We start from the raw sequence: 17,146 nt of genomic DNA, 5'->3' as shown, positions 1-17,146 counted from the left end.
TAATAAACATTAAAAAAAAGTTAAAAATGGGGCGCCTGGGTGGCTTGGTCGGTTAAGCGTCTGACTTCGGCTCAGGTCATGATCTCACGGTCTGTGAGTTTGAGCCCCGCGTCAGGCTCTGTGCTGACAGCTCAGAGCCTGGAGCCTGTTTCAGATTCTGTGTCTCCCTCTCTCTCTGCCCCTGCCCTGTTCATGCTCTGTCTCTCTCTGTCTCAAAAATAAATAAACGTTAAAAAATTTAAAAAAAAGTTAAAAAAAAATAAGGTTGCTGCAAGGAAGTAGAGCCCTTTAAAAAGGACATCTCAACTCAGAGGAAACTTTGATTTTAGGTTCATTAAAGAACCAGAATTGTTTTTAAGTACCTTCAGTGGATTGAAAAGTAACAGATTGAAAGTAAATTATTTAAAAAATACTGATTGAATTGATACTTTAGTAACAGAACCTCAAATGGAGTTAAAATTATCGTTTAATTTTAAGTAATAATGTTCCATTTCAGAGATATTTTAAAGTTAGATTTCATTTTTAAGGCCTCCAACTGGGCCATTTTTCTACCTATCACTCAAATCCACCAATTCTTAGGGAATCAGGTCAGTTTCTACTTAAGGTTTGTAATGTTCTGGGCACTTTGGATGGGAGTCAGGAGCTTTACAAGAGTAAAGATGACGTAAGAAGGCTGTGGACAAGGCGCTGGACTTTGACTTGGTTTAGTGTCCTGAAACAGGTCTGCATGGAGTGCCCTTCGTACTCTGTGTGTCCTCTGTCCTCCAGACCATGCCCACCATTCTGCCCCCCTGGACTGAATGATATCTAATGGAGATAATGCACAGCACAGCATGGTTTGTAAACTCTGCTTCTTCTTGTTTCTGAAGTAATTCATTTATCCAGAAAGTACTATAAATCCAAGTTTAAAACTTAACTGTGAAAAGTAGGTGTTTTCCAGAATCCTGCCCACCGATCACACACTTCTGTAGGGCTTTCATGAACACTAAAGTAAAATTCTTGTTTCTATAGTATAACAATTGTATAAATTTTAATCTACTTAAAAGAATAGTGGGGTTGAGGGTAGGGGTGGGGAAGAGTCCAAACTCTACTTTTTCTCCCAGATAATCATAAATTATAAAAGTCAAGGTCCTATTTAAAATTTATTCTATAATTTTGAGACTGCTTTCAGTTGCCCAAAAAGTTTTCCAGGAGAGAAAGCACATGTAATGGGAAGAAAGGAAAGGTACAGAAAACAAGCACCTTCCCCTGAGGAGAAAATGTATTTTCAACACTAGAGAATATAGAATTTGCTGTATCAACAAAGTATAGTATTTCACCAAACAGCTGGATAAGCCAATGTGTATTTATTGAATAAATGAGTGTTGGTGAAAATCAAAGAGCGAGTGGATGAGTGAATGCATAGGCTTATTGGTAACACATTCTTCCTATTTATTATTTTTAGGGAAAAATACTTTTTTGAAATACTACAAAGAATCCATTGACAGCAACTGGGTGAAATTCCTCATTTTCTTTTGTGGTAACAGCCAGTTGTTACAGGAGCATGAGAACTTTCTAGGTTATAAGATACTGTTTTTGTAGTTTGAATTACCCTACATTTATAGAGCTTTGGGGAATCAGTAGATGAGAAAACACAAATCATAAGCAAAAGGGCAGTTAGTACTCTTCTAAAAATAAACATTGATCCGTGTAATCGCATTCTAAATAAAATAAATAGAAATGGATTAAGAAAATTATAGTGGCTTCGAAGAATTTAGTGTGTTTTCTATCCCTATTTTCATTTGGATTTTATGGCAATTGTTCTTAAAGGAGCACACACTACATATTTTGAACCCTTCAGCCAGCAGCAGCAACACCCAGAAGTATATTGGGTGTCTTTGCTGTATTAAAAAAGCTCTGCACTTGACATTGTTGTGGCAGATTTTTAACTGCTGAAGAAAAAGTTTAAGGGAACAGGTTAAATATCAGCATGGAAATGAGGCTTTTTGGAAATCTTGGGACATTATGGAGAACATAATACACCTTACTACAGCCTGGTAACAGAAAGAGGGGTTACAGAAATAAAGGGGTGGGAATTTGAAGAAAAGGAAGAGCCTTGCTGACAGAGAAGCAAGCTCGCATCAGCCCAAGTACTGGCCATCATGCCCTCTCGTGGGGCTCATTCCCCAGGAATGTATCCCTTGTGCTAAATAGAGTACTTATGTAAACAGACACTGTAGGCTTTTGAAAATACTCCAATAACAGTTCTTCAGGGCTTGCTATCTAATTATTGCTAGCTGTTGCATTTACTTGTCTTGGTACTAATTTATAGAGCTAGTTTTTGACTTGAGTTACCCACAGTGTCTTGTTTCATAATTTGGAAAAGTACACAAGCACTATTTAAGAAAAATGCAAACATCAGTGGCTTTGTTAAGTGAGTCAAACAACTGGCAACTTGTTTCTTATTATTTTGTAAGTGAACCGCTGAATGTAATGTTATATCTATGGCATGTTAAGAAATGAAAAGAAAAAGAATGGACACTTGCACGTCTGAATGAACAGCTTATCAAAACACTGGCTTTCGATTTTTATCTGAGCTTGCCTCTAGAAGGTTTTTACTATTGCTACAAAGCCTAGAGGCAATTACTGAACTAGAAAAGCTGAATATCGTTTCTGACTAATCTGTTAGTCAGCCTAATAATAGGAAATTATTCAGTTCCTATTTCATAGTAGCCCATCTTGAACAATAAAATCATATAGCCCACTCAAAGATATTTCAGGAAAATTGATGTGATGCTTTGAAAAAAAATAGTACTTAAAAAGTGTGCACCGTATGGGGCGCCTGGGTGGCTCAGTCAATTAAGGGTCCGACTTCGGCTCAGGTCATGATCTCATGGCTCGTGGGTTCGAGCCCTGTGTTGGGCTTGGTGCTTACAGCTCAGAGCCTGGAGTGTGCTTCAGATCTGTGTCTCCTTCATTCTCTGCCCCTCCCCCACTCATTCTCTCTCTCTCTCTCTCTCTCTCTCTCTCTCTCTCTGTCTCAGAAGTAAGTAAACATTAAAAATTAAAAAAAAGAAGATGTGTGCACCGTAAATGTTTTGTACTGTGCTGTTTTATCCCTCATTTATCAACAGGAAAGCTAGAGAAGTTTGCTGAAAATGACTTTGAGGTTCATAGTTTGGATGATCAGGGAGGGGGCATTGCCATTTGCTAACGTTTGATGTGTTCTCTCTCTTTGGAGAAGGAATAAGCAGGGAGCAGATAACGGATTTGGTTGGGTAGTTGAATTTACAAAAAAGCATCTGAAAGCCATTCCCTCAGCACTGTTAGTGCTGTGTTGTAAGATAGTGCTGTGTTATATTCAGAGAGACAATGGACAGAGAAGAAAGGATGCAATGATAAATTCTAGTGCATCTCTCTATAATCAGCAGGCAGAAAAGAGACAAGTCAAAGAAAGTGACAGGGCACAAGAAGGGCAAAAGAGAAAAGAAGGAAATAGTTAATGCTGCAGATGCTACAGAGGGGACAAGAAACCAGAAATGATACGCTGACTGGCAGTGAAGAGGACAGCAGTAACCTTTGAGAAAGCAATTTGAGTAGAATTGGAAGGGAGAAGGCAGAGTCCTCAGTGCAAACCAGATTCCAAGAAGATGAGTCACTCGTAAGTTGGAAGACATGCATGAGGACTCAACAAGTTTAGACAACTCTATAAAGAGATTCAGTAACACAAAGAAGAGAAGTTGGTGTCGGGGAAATGAGCAGAGAAGAGAGGGTTGTTATAGAAGACTAGAGGTGTTCTTCCAATGGAACCATGTTTTGTTCCACTAAAGGAAGGTGCAGGAGTCATTGGAGAGGAAAGGAATGAAGGTTCCTTAAAGTAGGGATAATGGAGGGTACCCTATGTCAGAGACGTTGAGAAGGGGTCAAAAAAGTGGGTAAAGATGCTGACTTAAGGAAGATGAACCAAACACTTCCTTTGGTCACATTGAAGAAGGTCCTCCCCGGTGCCTTCAGTCCATCTTGTTTGCTGTGTGGGTGGCTCACTGCCTTGTGTCTGCACTCTTTTGTATATTGCTTTTTAAATTCATTAGTTTAACTTTACTTCCCCTATAGTCCCACCTTGACTATATGTTAAGTGAGGGTGGGAACATGTTTTATTCATGTATAAGTAAGCATATACGTTGCTTACTTAATGTGACCCCATTCCATGTGATCCCCTAATGTGTTTCAGTAACCCCACCAACCCGTGCTATCAGGAAAGGTCTTGCAGCCTGGCCTTCCATCAAAGTACAAGGCTGAAGGCTATAATTAGCTATCTTTGTGAACCTCAAAAACAGTTTCTAAAACAAATTCTTAATTTTAAATGAAGGGGACGGGTTATTATATCAGGCTTTCTTTTTTCCTGGTTGGGAAAGTTACAATGTAACAAAATGTAGCTTAGAGCTCAAAAGTGGATACTTTATAAAGGCAGACAACATTTTTAACCATGCTTTATTATAGAAAGTGGAAGCCTTTGACAGATAAACAATTTGAAAAGACAAAAATTTGCAAAGCAAATGTTTGCTAAGTGCTGTGGTTTATACAGCTGTTTGTATCAACCAAGTAAGATTAGGTTTATGTCTTTAACTTTGTTCTGATCCACACTCTAGGCACAGATCCCTTAATTATAATAGTCAAATTATGTTTTTGATTCTTTCTTAACAAAAATAATTCTAAGCAGAAGCAAAAAAATGAAAGATTGTCTTTGCCTCTCGTTTAAAAAACAGAGTACATGTTTTTGTTTGCTTATGGTACGTTACTATTTGTTTTATAGTAACTACTAATCAACTTTCTTTACCTTTTACATAAATAATCAGTGATCCACTTATTTTTTACAGTAGAGCTCCAGAGATACAGAAAGATTATGAACTGGTTTATGATTTACGATTTTCATGGTTTTAGACTCCATATTAGCCTGAAAGTAAAATATTATTTCTATTTAAATTTTCAAATTATGTAAAGCTGTAAAGTTTATAATGTAAGCCACTTGATTTTAATTCCTCCTGGAAATATTTCATTTTATATCTCTTCAAGATAAATGAAGAAGGAAAAATTGAAGGGTGAGAAAACAGATCTAAGTGAGTAAAATGTAGCGAATGGCAAATTTCATGTATTCATCTTTTCGTGTTTTTATTATTGTCCCAAACTTTGTAACACACTGATTGATCATGACTATCATGCAGTTGCACAGACATCTTACTGTCTTCTAGAAGCACCCAGGAAAGCATGAGAAGGTCCTTCCGTTACATTGGACTTCTAAGTCGAAGCACCGTTTTGCCCTAGCCCACCTCGCTAGGGCCACCTTGAACCACTCACTCTTCAGTTTAGACTCTCCTTTCCAGCGTCCCTGGAGTTTTTCACACACATCTCAACGGCCTCACATTCGTGCCTTCCCATCATTCTATCTTCTCATAAAAAAAAAAACAACAAAAAACAAAAACAAAAACAAAAAAACAAAAACAAAAACTGTGCCACCCTTCTTTTCTTAATTAACCACTGCCTGTCCTTTTAGGCTCAATACCAGTTATAGCTCCTCTGGGGAGCCTCCTTTGGTCCTTTTGTCCCCCAGGCTGTGGGAGATGTCACCATAGCACCCCACGCTGGCTGCTACTATAATTGTTTACTGATTTGAGTCCTCAGGGATGCAGCAGGACCATGACCCTTGGCTCCGTATCCACAGTGGCTGGCACCATCATGAAAACGCTCTTTAGTGTGGCTTGCATGACTGCATGCACACATATCTGTCCTGTTTTGGATGTTAATCTAGGTTTTATCTTTATTTATTAGGGAGGTGCGTGGACATACAATTCTTGCATTATGTAGTATGTCACTAAATCAATTTGTTTTTTTTTTTATTTTTAAAAAAATTTAACGTTTTATTTATTTTTGAGACAGAGAGAGACAGAGCATGAACGGGGGAGGGGCAGAGAGAGAAGGAGACACAGAATCGGAAGCAGGCTCCAGGCTCTGAGCCATCAGCCCAGAGCCCGACGCGGGGCTCGAACTCACGGACCGTGAGATCGTGACCTGAGCTGAAGTCGGGTGCTTAACCGACTGAGCCACCCAGGCGCCCCTCAACTAGCTTAATTTGTAATGAATAGTTTACAAAAATATAAAAATAGTACTTGTAGTAAGCAGCCCCCCTTTTAATTAGCGCAGATTTCAACTTTGAGAAATATATATATATATATATATATATATATATATATTGCATATATATATATATATTGCTTATTATTAGATATTATTACATATATATAGATAGATATCTATGGGTATATAGATATATATTTTTTAATTTTCAATTTGAGGATATCAGGATAGGCCAGTATTACTAACAGTCCTCTTATCCCTCAATTTTGGCAGCTTATTCCAGTAAAGATTTACACCTCGTTCTTGCAAATTCAGTGGTACACTCCTTTATTGAGTGACTCAGGGATTTAAGGTTTCTCCATTTTCTTCCAACATGTGACTTCTGAGGTAGTTGAAGCTATGACAGAGAGAGATGGGGAGGGAGGGGACATTGACTTCCGGTAATTTTTTTCTCAGGAGCTAAACGACTCAGGGTCCCTAGGCTGGAATTAGTTATTATTCTTAGCATCAACTTAATTATTAGGGCCAACTTAATCACAACAGAGGCTAGAAAAGGAAGCTTCCAGGGTATTTACACAGAACAGTGCACAGAAATTGACCAAACCATTGTGTACTTTGCTTTGCCTTTTATGTTCTTGTGTTTTTTTTTTTGAGGGGGGGGGGCGCGATGAGACAGGTAGATGGGTGAGAGGTAGATGCCTCTAGGTGAATTCAAGTGGAAAATATTAATTCCATAGCTCTTTACTGAGTCCTTGTTATATCTTCTGTGTATTAATTCCTGAAGAAGATTCTATCCAAATACATTCTAATCTTTTTTAGCTTATGGTTCATGTTGAAAATCTGATAGAATTTCCGAAATACAGTGCATATGAGCACTAACCCTGAAATCTGGCAGGCAGATTCAGGGGTTTACAAAATCTCTGCAGCCCACCCATCATAGCCCTGTCAGTATTAAGAGTACCTGGCCTATGCTATATAGATAGGAAGTATTGGAGAAGATGAGACCTCAGCAAGGAATAAATTTTAGCCACCTCTGGGTGAACATTAGGGATCTTTTAAAATTAAACCTTCAGTCCCCAATTTGAGTGAAAGAAGTGATTTGGTTGCTACCTAGATATAGAGTCATTTGATGAGAGAGATGTAAACAATAGACAAAATTGTTGATGAAAAGCATAATTGAGAGGCAGCTGCTTGAGGGATGCACAATAGCTTTTATTCATAGTATCTTTGCCAGTCTGTACAGTAGGAAGCTTTAATGGTAAGTGAATTAAAGTTTTCATTGTTTAAATTGTTGCACCGCAGAAGAAGTCATTGCTTTGCTATGAAAGCATATACTTCAGGTATGTATTCAGTTGGAAGATCATACAGATTAATGAAAAGACTATAAGATACCTCCATAAGTCATCTCTGTACTCAAGTTCCCTTTATTCTTTAAAATTATAAAGCATAGCTCTTAGATTAGAGTTTTATATTCTTAATGACTTCACTCTAATTTTACATTTTTTACCATATGAAAAATAAGTATCTGCCCATAGCCCTTCATTGATGGAGTGAAACAGGGCATATTTTATACGTATAAAAGACGTTGATACTAAGTTGACATGTAATTTAATCATGGTTTTAGAATTATTTCTCTTCAGAATTAATACTCGTTGTTTGTGCCTGTTTTACAGTTGAGGTCGTTGAGATTCAGAGTTTTTAAATGACGATCCCCAAGCCTTTGCTTCTATAGGAATTTTTGCCCATCATTTCAGCAGTTTTGTCACAAGGATTTAATTATTTCATCAAATTCTCTGCTGCCACCAGACTTGGAACATGCTAAAAAGCATAACTTCTCTCTTACTTATCATTATTCCCCCCAGACCCTGGCACTTACTGGGGTACTCAGTATATGCTCGTTGAGTGGAGGAGTGAGCAGATAACTAACTGAAAGTATGTATGTCAACAAAACAAAGAATGGCACCCTGGGCCAACTGTTGAGATACCAGACAGCATCAGGGTTGGAATGAGGATATCAGAGCCCAGCTTTCTTGGTTCACCTACCAGCTCCATCTCCTGCATCAAGGAACTTGACAATGACATTTCCTATTTTATAATGTTTATGTGAGCATTAAATGAGTCCATGCCTGTCCATCTTAATTGTGCTTTACAAAGTTAAATTCAAGTCCCCAAAGATTATGTAATTAGCGCATTAATATTTAAAATTTTTGATTAATATAAGAAATCGGAGTGAGTATAATTTGACATTGACTGAATAAGAGGAAGCAAAATATTTTTAAATGTGGCTTATTACTATGCATTTGATAGTCCTGGAAATTCAAACTAAATTTACATTTTAGCTTTAGCATGAAATATTTAAGTGTGCATTATTCGAGATAGTATGAAGTTTTAAAACATTTAAACTTTATGAGATGATAGAATTAACCTTTTCTTCCAAATTTTATTTTCTTCCATTGTTAGATGAGCATTCAGTCAGAAAAATAATTTATTAGTGATTATCACGGAGGTTGTGGTCCTGCTAGGTGAGCTATGTTATTAGATATAGGCCAAAATTTAGACTGTTATACTGAAAATGAGTATTCCCCTATTGTTCTATTAAAGACTGTGTATTTCAAAACCAATTTAAGATGAAAATTACCCCACTAGGGGTGCCTGGGTAGCTCAGTCAGTTAAGCCTCTGACTCTTGATTTCAGCTCAGGTTGTGATGGCATGGTTTGCGAGATTAAGCCCCGCCTGGGACTCTGTGCTCACAGCCTGGAGCTTGCTTGGGATTCTCTCTCCCTCCCTCTCTGCCTCTCCCCACCCTCTCTCTCAAAATAAACAAACATTAAAAAAGAAAATTATCCACCAAATGTGACTTCTTTTCCAAGAATTCTTTAATCCCTTTCTGGTCGGGTCCAGTATTCACATACACTTCATTAAAGGCACAGAGGGGAGAAACCTCACAAGGCGTCATGTATTTTTGCCGTGTGTTGGCTTGAGCCATTCCAGAGCATGAGGGAGTCACCATGGAGGTTGTCCCTTTAGCCTACCACTTGTCAAAGTGAATTGATTAACAGCAATGATAGGACTAGCCATGATGGTTATGCAGCTCACCAAAGCTCAAAGAGCAGAGCCTGCCTGGGTCTCATTTGTTTTTTCCCCTAAGTATACACAGAACTGCTTTGGGGCCTCAATTTCATATCACGTTGTTTCTCATGGGAAGAAGCAAGAATTCCAGAATGGTATGAAGTGGAAAGGCTCTGCTTCCGTTTGTTATGCACCTTGTAATCTGGTGGGGCAGAACGGCATGGGTTGATCACCATGAGGCAAGCACCTGTTTTCACGGTTTGATGGAACCTTCTTTTTGATTCATTAAAACGTGTGCTAAGAAAGACAACAGTCTCTGAGAATTATGTTTTATTATGCACAGATACAATTTTTATAGTCTCATACTAAAACAGATATTCCAGCATACTTTTTATGTATACATACTCCCTGAAGAATTTATTACTCTGCTCTTCTCTGAGGTCAGTTAGTGCCCTTCTTACTCTTGTGCCACTGCCACATTAAGCTGTTGTGCGTTAAGCCTGTTGCCCCTTTATAAAATATCTTGACTGGTATATCTGCTCCTTAAAAGAAACAGCTGAATCCTAGAATGTGCATCGAGGCAAGAAAATTTTAGTAACCCAAAGGTTTGCCAGACACCTTTAGAAGATGTCCTAGTTTTAGATATTCTACAGATACCTCTCCCCTTTTGTTCTGTAATTTTTAAGGATTAGAAGTTCAACTGATCATGGTATCTGGTCTAGGAGAAGTGGAGCCCTCCAGCATGGCTACCTGGAAAAATGAAATTATTATATGGAATAAAATAATGTTACTGTATTTTTCGGAACACGGGATTTATTATAGAAACGATTTTCTTTTTAGTTTTTAAAATTATAAAAATACAGTTATTTTTTTGTTTATCCCAAAGGAGGTGTGTGTGTGTGTGTGTGTGTGTGTTGTGTGTGTGTGTGTGCATGTAAGTGTTTGTTCTTACAGTTCCCCAAATACATTTTAACACAAACTCCTACATTTCCCCTTTGATATTACTATGCTTATAGTCCCAAATAGAAAGTTGTGTGGTAGGGAGACAGCCAGGAAAAGAGAAGACCTGGTCTGGCCCCAAATTTACCACGTACTATTGATGTGCTTCTGGCTTTTACTTTCCACGTTTTCTAAGCGGAGATAATACAGTCCTGAATTACAAAGTATGCCTTGTCTGTCTGTCCAGGCTGCTGGGAGAATGGGATTGTAGAGAGCCCAGGACAGTGCTTTGCCCACAGAGGCTCTCAGGAGTGGTATCTGGGATTAGTTACATCATTTACTATCCTTACAAGCAACACCGGAAGGGGTCAGCAGACCTGGTTATGGTTAAGACCTTTGCTCCTGGGGAGCCATTTCACATCTCAAAGCTGGTTTCCTTACCTCTGAAATAGAGCACAGCATCTGCTTGGATGACTTCAAATGACTGTTGTGAGGGTTATAGAAAATAATAATGTGTTAGGTAAGCGTAAACAGTGGTAGTTTTCACACGCTCTGTCTGGTGCTAAGTTCCCACCCCTGAGAGGGAGTCTCAGAGGAGGAGGGGAGTCACCCTGCTCTCATGTGGGAGGAATGCTTAAAGACGACTTTTGTTTCAGTAATGTGATAATTAGGGTTCTGGGAGGCTGTGTGGTGCTCTATTTGCAGGGGGCGGGGTGTGGAACAGGAGAAAGGATATGTGGAAAACAGTGTCAGAGAAATTGAATCTCAGTGGTGTCTTTCATTTAACCTTCTCATTCCTGCTTCTTTATGTTACTGTTCCCATAGGATCCTGATTATAGGCTGACGTTTGAACGAGAGTGACATTACTGATCAGGGAAAGCTGAGCTTCATTTAGATAACAAAAAGTGATCAAAGCAATGAGATGCAAAGAGTTAGAAATAAGCTTGGCCCATGGCAGGACATGTAGGGATGGTGACTGAGGAGCTAAGAGAGCTTCTGTTGGAATTAGAAATATGGAGATGCAGGGAGGGTCCATGAAAACACCTGAGAAGTTAAAAATAAGAAGTTGTCCATGTTCAATTAGCTTTCTTCTTAAAGAGGTGTGTTTGTATGTGTGTAAATTAAGGAAGGAGAATTTTGGTAGGCTGGACTTAAAAAAAAGGATTTGTTAGCTTAGAATATTCAACTTCATCTGCCACATCAGTGAGGATGGCTTCTGGCATCCCGTGAAAAGTTAAAATGTGCCTCAAGGAAGAATTATAAAACTCTAAAAAAGATTGTGATTCAAGGAGCTTCAGAGTCCTATACAAGTTTATATTGTGATGAGGGTTGGATGTTGTACAGAAGTGATGAATCACTGAATTCTACTGAAACTAATATTCATTAACTAACTAGAATTTAAATGAAAACCTAAAAAATCGTATACAAGTTTATTCACTACTTATAAATATGTCCTTGTCTCTGATTACCAATATGTTTGATTAAAGATACTTGTCATTTATTCACATTTAAACACGTGTTGATGAAGATTGTAAGCATAATGTTGAGAATTGTATGCCTGACGTAAAGTGGGGGGAGAGACAAATGATTGAGGAGAAAAGTAGGGTGGAAAATTACCTTTTGGGATTTAAGTGACTCATTAGAATAAAGGATAGAAAAGACCTTAAAAGCTATTTGAAAAAAATATGTGTCTCATTCACTTTTAAATATCCATGTTCTGTTAGTTTCCTCCTTAGTAAATAGGTGTCTTTCCTTTGCTCTTAGGGATGAAGAGAATGAACTGAGATATCCAAGTGATGGCATTTTTGTTCTTTCATTTTTCCTTTTATTGACACTGATAGAGCATATTTTACTGTTTTTCCTGACTATGGATTGCCTAAGACTGAACTCGTTTAGCTGTCCTTTCCGTCAAAAGAATTGAGCGATCCACACTGGTTAGTCTCCAAATTATAAAAGGTATCATCTGCTTTTAAAAAAAATTTTTTATGTTTATTCATTTTTGAAAGACAGAGAGACAGAGCACAAGCAGGGTTGGGCAGAGAGGGAGACACAGAATCTGAAGCAGGCTCCAGGCTCTGAGCTGTCAACACATAGCCCAACGCGGGGCTCGAACTCACGAACTGTGAGATCATGACCTGAGCCGAAGTCGGACGCTCACCGGAGCAAGCCACTCTGGCGTCCCGGTATCATCTGGCTTTTTAAACGAACACATACATATGGTATAGAAAGAGATCAGTCGCTCAAAAGAGGGAAAACACTTTGAATCTCAAAAATTAACAATTGGAACTTACGAACAAAGCTGGGTTATTCTCCTGGAGATCACAGTCTTCTATCCCAAGAATAACACAGTTTAAATTTGTCTACCCGTTTTGTCATTTGGCTTCAACTACATGTATCAGTGAGAAATGGTTTTTGCTTCCTTCTTGGTTGACATTAGCAGGACCTATATTTTTGGATCTAGACGCTTGAGCAGGACAAATGACAATGCAAACTTCAAATCGTCTGATTTACAAGAGGGACCCAAACTGATTGGCTTACTAACAGGTTGCTGAGTATTTTTAGTTAACTATCATTTATCATGTAGTTGGTCTCTAACTGTCTGCATGGGATGGATCTAGTGGTATGCTGGTAACTGTTTAACAAGCTGCTCTTGGAGGAGAAAGAAAGAACCATCTTGGTCTGTCATGTTTGCTGATTTTTGTAGTATCATGACTAATTTCAAGCTATCAATATGAGGTCACTGAAAGTGGGGTTGAGAGGAGATTCCCATAATCAGCTCATGCTCTAGCTCTAGCCCTCCCTGAAGGGGTCAGCATTTCCAAATCCCTAAATTTCCATTCTAGGGTTTGAGAGAGGCATGGAGTACAAGATAAACAATGCTTTTAGAGACCTCTACCAGATGGTGAATATGAGTGCTCTCTGTGAGCAGAGCTCTGTGCTCCAGGTCCCTTCTGAGATCCAAAGAGCAAATTCTTTAGTGATTCATGGCAAATTAAAAAAGCCAGAAGAAGGTTCAGACATTAAGTAAAATACCCTTGTTGTACAGTACCTACCTTTGCATCACTTGCAGTCAGACTGGACTCATGTTGTAAAACTCAAGACAGAGTAGTACCCACAGCATATTCCCAAGAGAGAGTTAGAAAATTATAATCTTATTGCCTCTTGAAAACGTTGGCCTTTTCTCTCTTTGTTCAACTTCTCCCAGGATACCTGCTTGTCAAGTTTTCAGTAGCTTCTTTTGGCTTTGTCATGGCAACCAAGTATCTTGGCCCAGGGCCCTAATGATTTCCAAATGTTTAATTATCTCTAGTTTCTGATATGCTTCTCCTGTCATTTTTAAAAGTATCTTCACCCTGACACTTCTCAAATAGATCCTTGGCTTGTGCTTATAGTCAGATTAGTATTCTACTACTTCTCCCCTCCTCCAATTGATTTTTCATATTTGTTTGAAGCAAAGACAGCCCCCGTATTATATTGTCACATAATAAAACTCTAAGCCCCACGCCCATATCCCACACCCTGTTGGTTAAGGTCAGTGGTACCTAAAAATTGTACAACCATTCAGTAATCATCTGTAGTAATATTAACTCACAGTCAGTTTTTTTAATTGATAGAGCACAATGATAAAACACTTCTTCCCTGCTTTTGCCATTTAAATCATTCACTCATCCCCAGATCTCCTTCCCTTCTCCTTTTCCTTACCCCTCTCCTTCAAGATTCATCTCAGGAATCACCCTTGCTATGACATCTTCCCAAATTGGCCTCCTCTGCTCCCAGACCTGAGTAGGGATTCCTCTCATTCTTCTTCTCGGGGATCCCATACCACTCTGTTGACCCTTCTGTAAGTACCTCTGCATTTATTACAACTGATATGGTATTTTCCTCCCCAAATTTTATTCTGGAAACTTTCAAACACAGCAAAATTGCAACACTGGTATTATAAATATGCATATACCATTCAAGTGGATTTGCCAAGTATATTTATGTGTTAATGTACATTTTTTTTTCCTGAATCCAGAGGGAAATAAGTTGCACGTATCCACTCCTTTTGCTAGTCAGCCCTGACTGAGATGCTTCTGTCCTTGGATTAGTTATACTCAATAACTTTTTAAGGATTTATTTCTTGATTTGTTCATTCCTCACATATTTATTAAATAGCCACTATGTAACAGACACTGAGGCTGAACCTTGAAGGCTTCAGGGAGTAGATAGCTTGACTATAGAATATGTATGTAATTGAGGATGGTTAGATCATAAGGAGAGGATAAAATGTTACCACTGTAAAGGGAGAAAATAACCCATATGCCCAGACCTATGAAAGTACCATCATTCGTTGATTTATGATTCGGTCATTCAGTCACCAATGTTTAGAATCTGTTCGATACCAGGTACTTCCAGGGGCTCTGAGACTTCACAGTTGAGGCTTCTTAGCTTTAAAGATTCAGTCTCACATACGAGACACAGAAGGTCATCAGAGCACGTTTTGGAATATGTTCGTTGATGGAGGTCCCCAGGATACTATGGAAACAGAGGAGAGAGAAGGCAGGGCAGGCCGCCTGAGTAGTTCCAGTGATATTTGGATAGCAAGCCCAAGGATGACGGCGTAAACCAGGCAGACAAAAAGAGATAAAAGCACATTTGAGATGAAACATTAGTACCTTTCAAGTTAAGCATTGCAAAAGTATGGAATGGCTGAGGAACTGCTAGCAGTTTCGTGTGACTGGAATGGCATTTGTTAGGGGGCAGTTATGAAAAAAAGGGAAGGCACAGGGCTGGAAGCTAAGGCCCACATTGTGAGGGTCTTTGTGAGTTCAACTGAAGAGTTGAATGCTTACCTAAAAGCTATGGGAAACCATTGAATTGTTCAGGTGGGGTAGTGATAGCTACCAGATTTGTGTTTTAGTAAGCCCGGCCTGAAAACAATAGGGAAATGGATAAATATTTGTATTTTTAAGTTGGGGAAGCCAACTATTGCTGTAACAGAAGAATTAACTCAAAGAATAAAAGTGATCTAATGGCAGGGTTGGCTAATTATTATGCATTTGATACATTAACCAAATTACTGATACCTCCACCAATGCCTCTTACCCAAGAACCGACTTTATTTTCATTCAGACATTTTCTCCTAAGATAACTGACAAGTAAAATTTTAAAATGTAGCTCACAGTAAGGAGTTAGTAGTCTCTGCAGCTAATACTGCTCCCAAGAAGAAGTGAGAGAGACAGAGAAGCAGAAGGAGAAAGAGAGGAGGGGTTGCTCTAATTAGACACCTGGCTTTGCAGTGTACTGGATGTGATTTAAAGCATTTTATTTTTTGCTGCAAAACTCTTTCTGTTGAGTAAATGAGTAGGAATTAATCAATGAAAACATGACAGTGGTTTTGGAGATTTTATAATTGATGTAATGTTTTTGTTTATTGGGCCAATTAAGCCTGATTGACTTGCAGATTGCAACAGCTCTAACAAAGCACCCACTGCCCACATTCCAATTCTCTGTTCCCAGTGCAGTGAGATCCACTGGCAGGATTGTGTCAGAGATGGCAATGAGAGGGGTCACTGATGCAGATGTGTAAAGTCTGTGATGTAGATTCAAAAAACTTTCTTAGCCATATTACTTTAAAATATCACCTTGTGTTTGTCTTCCACTCCTACAGATAGCATAGTTCTTACTTTAAGGTTAATGCCACAAAAGCATATGTCAGTTTCTGAAGGGCATGCTATTACATTGACTTTGATGTGGACTAGGGTTGCTCAGCCTCAGCACTATTGACATTTTGGACCTCATAGTTATTTGTTGTTGGGGGCTGTCCTGTATAGTATAGGACGCTCAGCAGCATCCCTGACCTCTACCCACTAGATGCCAGGAGCACTTTTTTTCTCAGCCTTTCGTTCTTACAACCAAACTTGTCTCCAGATGTTGTCAAATGTCCCCTGGTGAGCAAAATTACCCCTTCCTCAGAACTATGGGTTAGACTTTTACGGGTTAAAATAAAACAAAAATAGTAGTTCAGTTAACCTTTCCATGAGCTAATTGCATGTATTCATTCCTCAAAAAAAAATCTATGTATTTATATAGATATAGAAAAGAAGTAGATAATGTTTTTGGTACTTTGCTGAATGCTCGGATTTACAAACTATTTTACAGAAGGAACAGGTATGAAATACCTGTGGAATTGTCTAAATATTTGTGAAGTTTCCATATTTTTGGTGGAAAGGAAACTGCATCACAGAAATGTATATCGAATAAAGTAGGTAAAGTTCCATGAAAAATTCCAAATTTTTGCATATTAATAGCAGAATTAGGACTAACTTTGTAAGAACATGATAAAAGATAGTCCTTTTCAGCCATGTTTCTAATAGTGGAACTATGCATTTGATTTAGAATTTCATTTGCATCTAAAAATTTAATGTCTTTTTTACTTCTGGTATGTTATTACTAGCATCTGAAGGTAGCATTGAGAGCTACAGATTTAAATAGTAACTGTAACTTATACATACCTTACACACCAAAGAGCCCAATCTTTATTCAAAAATGTTAACAACTCAATTGTTAATTTTATAGATTGAGGCACAAGATACCAGGATAAAGGGTGTTGCAGTAAGGATTTAGTTGGGATATAATAGTATCATTAAGTTAAATAGAAGTGTTAGAACTCTTCCAGCTAAATTCATAGATCAATAAGTTTCAAAGAGGAGTAGGATAACAGTGGTAGATAAAGGAATAAGCCCAATGAAATTAATTTCTGTCTTAGCCCAGTATTAAACTAGCATTTTTTTTTTCAATAAGCTTTTACCAAACATTGACTATACGTCAGACATTGTGGTGACTGGCCATGTGCTTCCACTTACGCGATTTTATTTGTTCTGTAAACAGCCCACTGAGGCAGGTATTGATAGTTCAGCTTTCCAGAACACTAAACGTTACATGCTTAAGTACATGTCATGTAATTGGTTAATTTCAGCACCAGAGATTGGGCCTAAATGTTACCATCCTTTCTTCACTGTATCTATTCACCAAGCACCTACA

General features: G+C 38.3%; 1 protein-coding gene and 1 long non-coding RNA gene across 13 annotated transcripts in view; both read left to right on the top strand.

Annotated features, from left to right (window-relative positions):
- The window catches only part of MBNL1 (muscleblind like splicing regulator 1), a 204,542-nt gene that overhangs the window by 101,064 nt on the left and 86,332 nt on the right, over positions 1-17,146 (top strand). The window lies entirely within an intron of this gene.
- On the top strand, positions 6,275-16,837 carry LOC122198770. The gene is made up of 2 exons (XR_006193157.1): positions 6,275-12,076; positions 13,837-16,837. It is a non-coding gene; the product is annotated as an uncharacterized LOC122198770 (long non-coding RNA).

The sequence above is a fragment of the Panthera leo genome, chromosome C2 (genome assembly GCF_018350215.1).
Source record: "Panthera leo isolate Ple1 chromosome C2, P.leo_Ple1_pat1.1, whole genome shotgun sequence".
NCBI lineage: Eukaryota > Metazoa > Chordata > Mammalia > Carnivora > Felidae > Panthera > Panthera leo.
Note: the sequence above shows the minus strand (reverse complement) of the source record. Positions and strands in the feature narration are given on the sequence as shown.